A 9,277-nucleotide genomic window follows, 5' to 3' on the forward strand; every position below is an offset into this window, starting at 1 on the left:
GGAGCCTGGAGCCTGCTTCTGATTCTGTGTCTCCCTCTCAGTATCCCTCCCCCACTTAGGCTCTTTCTCTCTCTCTCTCTTAAAAATAAATAAACATTAAAAAAAAAATTTTTAAACAATAAAATGGTATAGTCACTATGAAAAACTGTATGGCACCTCCTAAAAAAATTAAAAATAGAATTTTTGTATGATGTAGCAAAATTCCATTTCTGGGTACATACCCCGAAGAACTGAAAGTAGGAACTTGAAGAGATAATTAAACACTCATGTTCACAGCACCACGTCTTAACAATAGTCAAAAGATTAAAGAAGTCCACGTGTCTATCAAAGGAAGAATGGATAAACGAAATGTGGTATATACATACAACGGAATATTATTCAGCCTTAAAAAGGAAGGCAATTCTGACACATGCTACAAAATAGATGAAACTTGAGGACATCATGCTATATAAGACACAAGAGTATAGGTACCATATGATTCCACTCATCTGCAGCACTAGCATAGTCAAAGGTATAGACACAGAGTGTAGAATGGTGGTTTCCTGGGGCTGTGGGGAGGAGAGTAATGGGGAATTATTGCTTAAGAAGTCCGGAGTTTCAGTTTTACACAATGAAAGGAGTTCTACGAAGGAACAGTGGTGATGGTAGTACAATAATGCCATCAAACAGTACACTTAAAATGCTGCATGTTATATTAGGTATACACCACTACAATTTAAAAAACAAAACAAAACAGAACAAAAAAATAAAAAAAAACAAAACCAAAACCTAAATAAATAAAACCATCTCAGGGCACCTGAGTGACTCAGTCAGTTAAGCAACCGACTCTTGATTTCCCCTCATGTCATGATCTCACAGCTCATGGTTTGAGCCCCATGTCAGGTTCCACACTGACAGCACAGAACCTTCTTGGGATTCCTTCTCTACCTCTCCCTCTGCTCCTCCCCTACCCTCTCTCTCTCTCTCAAAATAAATAAACTTTAAAACAAAACTCAATTTAGACTTTAAAAAAAGTGTGTGTGTCTATCTGTGTCTGTTTCTATGTTTTATGTTGGGGCAGTTGAGGAAGATAGTGGGATCTTTTTAAAAAAATAAAATGAGAAGAAAAAAAGAACCCATCTTAAATAACAGTAATTAAATTTTGCCAACCGCAACTTCTGAATAACTTGAACTTTTCATTTTTATAACACATAAGATAAGAAAGAAGTCAAAGTTAGCCACATGTGTAATTTTAGTCACTTTTCTAAGAAACATGTTTGGTGCAGGCACAACACTGACATCTTTTAATTAACTAATCATGATTTGGGAACACTAGTCCATGCTGCTTTACAAATCAAACACTGAACCGAAAGGCAGGTCACAAGAACTTCGTCTAAAGATACTATAATATCCCCTTTAATTGCTGAGCTGTCTTTTTCTTTAAAGTTGTAATTCCACAATTTTGGATATCACAGTAAAGCTGACACAAAAGATAGCATCTTAACATAGTATTACTTAACAAAGATGGCTGTCATTTCTGTCACATGAAAACCCTGTCAGGAACCGCACTTCAACTTTCTGTTGCCATAGATACCACTTTTCCTCTGTGACCAAAAGTAAAAAACACAGTTCAGTGTCATGATTCAAATAAAAAGAATTGAAACCCCTTCAGAAATATCTATCAAGATTCAGGAGCAAGTCTCTTATCACCGGGATTTCAGTTACACGAAGTAAAATTCTAGAACATCAATAGTTACTTAGCCAATGAAGAAGTTGAAAAATAGAATACTAACGATGTTTCCAGGTCCAGTTTTTTTCCTTTATTAATAAAAGAATGTACCTGGGATCTCATATTCAAGTTGCAAAACTTAACCTGTACAAAGTTAATTTCCTGGTGTGATATTCATGTTAATAAAAGAGCAAACCTAACATTAAGTGTTAGTGTGGTTGTTATATCCTGAACTGTACTTAATTTTATACTGAAGAATGGTAGTCAGAGATTATCTATGAATTTAAGGGCATATTAATAAATGATGCATATTTGGACACCAGAGAAGTCTGAAGAGCAAAATTATCCACATTAAAATTAAAGCCCTGATGGAAATAATTATACAGCTGAAAAACACCTGTACAGCAGTAAACAACATGCTCAGGAAAAGAGTCACCTTCAGAGACTACCCTGGTCACCTAGCTATTGTGGAGTTTTGCCAAGCCTGTTATGGGAAATGTTTAACCTTCCATGGTGTCTTGTGTCTCCTGGGTATGGAGAGTGACAGGAGAAATGAGAGTCTAGGCTTGAATGCCTTTGAAATGTATAGGGATTAAAAATGAAGGTTTATTTCCCCTTTTTTTCTTATGAGTCTTATTTATGGAATCTTGAAATAAGTGCAAGTTGAATAGTCCTGGTCTAAGTAAAAAAGCTAAATGATGGGACAGTAAAATAATTATTCATATAACTATTTCTCAGAAAACTATTCAGTTTTTATACAAAAAGGCAAGTGGGAAAAGACCATTAAACTGTTATATTTAGGGGCTCCTGGGTGGCGCAGTCGGTTAAGCGTCCGACTTCAGCCAGGTCACGATCTCACGGTCCATGAGTTCGAGCCCCGCGTCGGGCTCTGGGCTGATGGCTCAGAGCCTGGAGCCTGTTTCCGATTCTGTGTCTCCCTCTCTCTCTGCCCCTCCCCCATTCACGCTCTGTCTCTCTCTGTCCCAAAAATAAATAAACGTTGAAAAAAAAATTAAAAAAAAAACTGTTATATTTAGTTATATTGTATTAAGTAGTATTTTGGGGAACAGAATTCCCTCACGAGTTATTAAACCTATAATAACTGGGAGGCAACAGGCATGATAGGTAAGCCTATGGGCTTGGGGTTACATAGAACTGGCCTCTGCCACTCACTAGCATGGAATGTTGAATAAATTAGTTAATCTCTGTAAATCCCAATTTTCTTACCACATCATGATGATAGCAATAAAAATATCTACCTCAGAGGATTACCACAATGTTTAGTAAATAATTTTATAGAAGTTCTAAACACATAAAAATCCTCATAAAATATTTTTAAAAACCCAATAACGTATGACATAAAAAATGGCTACATGCAGAGATGAGAAATTATGTTGTTTGATGGAAAGATTTGATTTTGTAAGGAACAGCATTTTCCCCCCAAAGTGTGTTTTCCCCAAAGTGTGTGTTCCCCCAAACAAAACACTAAGGGGATTTATTTGGGAATGGACAAAGGTCATGTAGAAGAATAAATGGGATCCAATAAATACAAACAAATTTAGAAAGATAAATCTAAAGTTTTATTTTTATTTTTTTAATGTTTATTTTTGAGAAAGAGAGAGACAGAGCGTGAGTGGGGAAGGGGCAGAGAGAGAGGGAGGCACAGAATCCGAAGCAGGCTCCAGGCTCTGAGCTGTCAGCACAGAGCCTTACATGGGGCTTAAACTCATGAACCATTGGATCATGACTTGAACCGAAGTCGAACACTCAATGACTGAGCCATCCATGCACCCTTGATTTTAAAGTTTAAAGATTTGCTAACAAAATTTTAAACTGCATGTTCACTTTTGAAGAAGTATAAGGAGGCTCAATAGAGATAAATCAGATATATAGATTCAGAAATCAGATATAGATTCCAGCATATATAATAGTTTGGTATGACAAAAAAATGTTATATAACAAATCAGTGAATAAATAAATGCTTACTCTCTAAATGATTTTAGAAGTATTATGCTAATTAGTTAGAGAAGAGAAGCTAGATTTTATTACATATCTTAGGTGGAAATAATGCACAAATAAGCTAAAACATTAGATGTAAAAGTTAAAATCATTCAAAAGATCTAGTAGAAAAAACAGAATATCAATATATTTAGGAAAGGAAGATAAATTTCTAGGTGCAAACTTGTATAGACATAAATCAATATGTTAAATGTTGCATGTCTATAATTTCAAAACCAAATTCATTAGGCATATGGCAAAATGAGATACGATGTTTGCAACAAATAGTATTCTACAGATAACTTTCTTTTTTTATTTTTAATTTTTAATGTTTATTATTTTTGAGAGACAGAGAGAGCGTGAGCTGGGGGAAGGGCAGAGAGAGGGAACACAGAATCTGAAGCAGGCTCTAGGCTCTGAGTTGTCAGCACAGAGCCTGATGCAGGGCTTGAACTCATGAACTGTGAGATCATGACCTGAACCTATGTTGGACATTTAACTGACTGAGCCACCCAGGCATCCTTGTTTTTAAATTAAAAAAAAAAATTAATGTTACTTATTTTTGAGAGAGACACAGAGAGACAAAGATAACTTTCAAGTCAAATAAGTGAGTTACTAACTCTGCAACAGAAAAAATGCCCCAAATCATTTGACATTTTAGAACAGAAGGAATACAAATGGACGCTAAACACATAAATAAAAGTTTATGTTACAAATAAGTAATGCAAGATTTTTAAAGATGCCATTAACTTTCATAAAACTGGCAAACATAAAAAAATTTCCAAAAGTAGAAATTGTTGGGTGGGACAAGGATTCTCATAAAGTACTTACATAAGTAAAAATCAGCATAACCTTTTGGCAAAGCAATTAATAGTTGTTGCCAGAACTCATCCTAAGGAGATGGACACCAATATATGTAGAAAAATTTCATTGTAGTGCTTATGTGACAATAGCAAGCATTCTAATTATGAATAATGACAAAGAGTTAAAAAGTGATACCACAGCCATTGAATTATTATATATCCATTAAAATTATTTCTTAAAGTTCATTGATGACAATAAAAATGCTCAAAATATGTTAAATGGGACAAAGGGAAAAATCAGAATACAAACTAGTTGCCTAATTGAATTTTGTGTAAATAAATATGTACATTCAACATGAGTGTATTCTCGAAATAAATCCAATAAGAATATTAAAAGCGATGTAGTTGTAGAATGGTAGTGAAAATACATCTCAGATTCTCTGCACATTTTTGTGTTTGCCTGATTTTCTTTTTTTTCCATGTTAGTCACACTTTGTTATGTGAAGACTCATTCCATCTCTATTAATATATTTTTTTAGTTATTTATTTTTAAAAATTTTTAATATTTATTGTTTTGAAAGAGACAGAGAAAGAGCATGAGTGGGGAAGGGGCAGAGAGACAGGGAGACACAGAATCTGAAGTAGACTCCAGGCTCTGAGCTTTCAGCACAGAGCCCAGTGTGGGGCTCAAACTCACAAACTGCGAGTTCTTGACCTGAGCCAAAGTCGGATGCTTAACCAACTGAGCCATCCAGGCACCCATCTATTAACATTTTTAAATAAATGAATATTTAAAATTAAATATACTTTCACATTTATAAAAATAATAATTATTCTAGCTTAATATCTTGTGATATTCCTCCATTAAGTTATTATTTTCTTACTGGATAGAGGAAAAATCAGATATTAAATGGATAAGAACAGGTACCACACTTGATCTTAGCCAAAAGGCTGAAAAGCTATCTATTCTTTTATTATTATGATTATCTCTCCTTCTACTAATGAATCATTCTGAATAGCTAATATAAGTGCATGGCACAAAATTCAGTAGGTACATAGAGGTATATAGTGAAAGTCAGTCTTTCTTCCTTCTTTTGCTTGCATCCACCTATCCACCTAATCCCCCTCCTTAGTGCAACTATGTTATTGGGTTTTTGTTTATCATTCCAGATTCGGTTTATACTTTTTAAAATAACCCCCCAACACACACACACACACACACACACACACACACACACACACACACACGTGGCAGTATACCATTCTGTACTATTCTGCAAATTTTTCTCAATATTTATTTGATATATTTTCATTTTTTTAATGACTTCAAAGAATTCAATATTAATGTAATGTGATTCATTAATTGTTCCCCTTATGATGGGCAATTGGGTAGTTTTTAGCTAATTTGAATTTGCAAACAATGCTGTAATGACTATCATTATGTACATCCTCTTGCAAAGCAGAGTTGTTGGGGTTCGATTTTTAGTTTTGAAAATTATTAACAAAATGCTTTCCGTAGCTCTATACTGTTTATAAATGGGTATGCTGATTTCCCCCTTGACACTATTGGATGTGATCAAGCTTTTTGTTCTTTGTCAACATGGAGATAAAAAATGTCATTTCGGGGCGCCTGGGTGGCGCAGTCGGTTAAGCGTCCGACTTCAGCCAGGTCACGGTCTCGCGGTCCGTGAGTTCGAGCCCCGCGTCAGGCTCTGGGCTGATGGCTCGGAGCCTGGAGCCTGTTTCCGATTCTGTGCCTCCCTCTCTCTCTGCCCCTCCCCCGTTCATGCTCTGTCTCTCTCTGTCCCAAAAATAAATAAAAAAAAACGTTGAAAAAAAAATTAAAAAAAAAAATGTCATTTCATTGTAGTTTTAAAATGCCCTTCTCTTTAAGAGTGAGGTTGAGTTTTTCACGTTTAACAGTCATTTGTATCTCACTTTGAAGCTGAAGTTTGTAGCATAGTATAATCTGACCTTTGCATCTCAATCCCTGTCTTGTAGAACATAGAACATGCCTTTTATCTCTTCAATAGATGGTGTACCAGTTTAGGTTTATTTTAACTGCAAGTAACATAAAATCCTGACTCCACTGACTTTAACAATAAGGATAATCTTTTCTCTTACATTATATTATGTCCTAAATAGTGAAGGGTTGGTTAATTCAGCTACTCATCAAGAAAACTGAGGTCCCTGGTCTTTCTATCTTTCTGATTGCCACCCACTAACTAGATTACCTCATGTTCACAAAATGGCTGCATCACAGCTAAACATCTCATTGACATATACAGCATCTAGAAGAAGAAGAATTATTTCTTACCATGAGTTTCTCTCTCTCTTTGACAAAGATACAAACTAAAAATGGACCATAACCTCCCACCAAGAGAGCCCCTATTGACAAGAAAAATGATAATAAAATGAAACTTATTTAAGGTTTGACAATTTGAATTACAGAAAGGTATAAAATGAGTAGTAAATGTGTCCTTCTCTTCCACCTTCAGCCTCTCTCCAAATGAAACCACTGTTAAGTTCTTATAATTGCTTTGAGGAAAACAAAGAAGACAAAGACTGTGCACATTCCTGAATATCTCCTTTTATATTTCATGCATTCATTTGTTTATTTTAAACACCAAAGTGATATTTTATATATTGTACTAGGCTTCACTTTTTTCACTCATTATTCCTTAAAGATCTTTCCAGTTTGCCCATAAGGTCTTCTGTGTAACATAATTTTTAATATGTAAATCCCTGTTGACCAAGATTTTGGTTTGTTACAGTTGGGGGTTTACTGTAAACAATGCTGCAGTGGACATCCTTGTATATTTATTTTGGGATACTCCTTCAAATCCAAATTCCTACTAGTGGATCAAAGAGAAAGTACATTTTAAAATTTGATGGTAAAATTTACCTCCCGAAAGGCTGTCCCAGTTTAGAGTGCCTGTTTCCTTTTGGTGGTGGAGACTCTTGCCTCTTCCAGGAGCCCTTTAACATCTGTAGGGTTGAGAATAGGTACTCACCAGGAAGCAGATGCACCCCCTCTGCTGGGGGCAGCAGCTGGCCCCCTCTATAGACTTTGCCTCCTCCACTGCAAATCTTGGTGATTGTGAGGTGACAGTCTCAATGTGGGAGCCAGCAGCCTCTCTTTGGGTATAGGAACCATACCTTAGATTTCCCTCATCATGTTAGCATGGTTGTCCTGACTGGCCCAAGGTGGGAGAGTGAAGAACCACATCCTCTAACTCATTCAAATGAAGAGGGCATGTACACAGAGTGCCCCTCCTGCTGCCTAAACAAAAATCCAGATAATCCCAGAGCAGGTGATACTCTCCTAGGCATGTGAAGAAGACTTGCTTCGGCAAGTGGGTCTTCCCCAACTCCTCTCCCATCTGAGTGCTACAGAGTACCTGGCTTGTAACACTGCACTTGGTATGTTCGAGGCATCTGATCAGTTGCTGATGTGCTCACCCTTCCTTGTTGGTTGGTCATTTGCTGCATTGACTTTTCTGCAGCCTGGTGCCTTCTCTGAGGTGCCTTCCTGAGGATGCGCACTATCACTAAGCCTAACTTTATTTTTCTCCCTTTTTTGATCCTCATGTTTAGCAGAAGGAGTCTACCAGCTTTCAGGCTTGGAGATACTGATGGACAGGCAGCTGGGGTAAGTGCATCCTCCTTTTTTCCAAATTGTTCCCCATGGTTAGATAACACTGTTGCCCTCCAACTTTGGTCCACTAAACTCTGTCTTGTGGCACAGTCCTTGTTGTTCCAGTCTGCAGACCCAGTCACTAAGCTGCCAATCCATAGCTCTGGGGCTAGACAGCAGGGCCAGGAAGATGGCTGAGCTCCTTGGGGTTCCTTTCTCCTGCCAGCTGCATATGACAAGGTTAAGAAAGCCAAGAAGCAGACAGCAGAGAGGACCCGGCAACTTGATGTGAGAAAGAAGGAAAAGTGAAGGCAACATGGTGGTGTGTGTGGCCCTGTCCTTGGGCCATATTCTTGCAGCTCCCTCACCTTCCTTCCTGGAGCTTCAGCTCCAGCAACTCAAAGCCTCTTGGTCCTGGATCCGAGAAGAACCCTGGCCTCAGGAGTAGGTTTTAAGGACATTCACTCTTAGGAATAATAACCATATCTAAAGGAATATTTGAAACAGTAAGATGTGCCAAGAACCTTAAGCATTTTACATGTTTCAAACAGTATAAATCTCTAACCACTTTGTGTGCTAGATTTTTATTTTCTCTCTTTGTTTTCAGATGGGGAAACTGAGTCAAAGGAAATTAATTCTCCTGAGACCATAAAACGAAAATACAGCAAAATAGCATTCAATTCCAAGACATGTTTGAATCTGATGAATTTATTTTTTAACACTTATTTATTTATTTTGAGAGAGAGAAGGAGAGAGAGAGAAAGAGAGCAGAGGAGGGGCAGAAAGAGAAGGAGACAGAAAACCCCAAGCAGGTTCGAGCTGTCAGTACAAAGCTGATGTGGGGCTCAAACCCACAAACCATGATATCATGAACTGAGCCAAAATCAAGAGTTGGACGCTTAACCAACTGAGTCACTCAGGCGCCCGACTCTGATGAATTTAGTTTAATCCTCTAAGTTATAGTGTTCATTGTTTGTGTATAGTGTTTATAACACTAATTAATTAACACATCACACTAATAAATGAATTAACATATGAAGTATTTCGTACATCAAAGTTGAAAGAATATTCAGCCTCAGTCTACACTAAATCATTGGAATTTGATAATTCAAGGCTCATGGACATTTTCTA

At 36.9% G+C, this 9,277-nt stretch overlaps 1 pseudogene; it reads right to left on the bottom strand.

Moving 5' to 3' along the window:
- Window positions 1–5,357: 5,357 nt before the first annotated feature.
- Window positions 5,358–5,472, bottom strand: LOC112861916 (U2 spliceosomal RNA; annotated as a pseudogene).
- Between the last annotated feature and the right edge of the window lie 3,805 nt (window positions 5,473–9,277).

The sequence above is a fragment of the Puma concolor genome, chromosome A1 (assembly GCF_028749965.1).
Source record: "Puma concolor isolate L17-30 chromosome A1, mPumCon1.1.hap2, whole genome shotgun sequence".
NCBI lineage: Eukaryota > Metazoa > Chordata > Mammalia > Carnivora > Felidae > Puma > Puma concolor.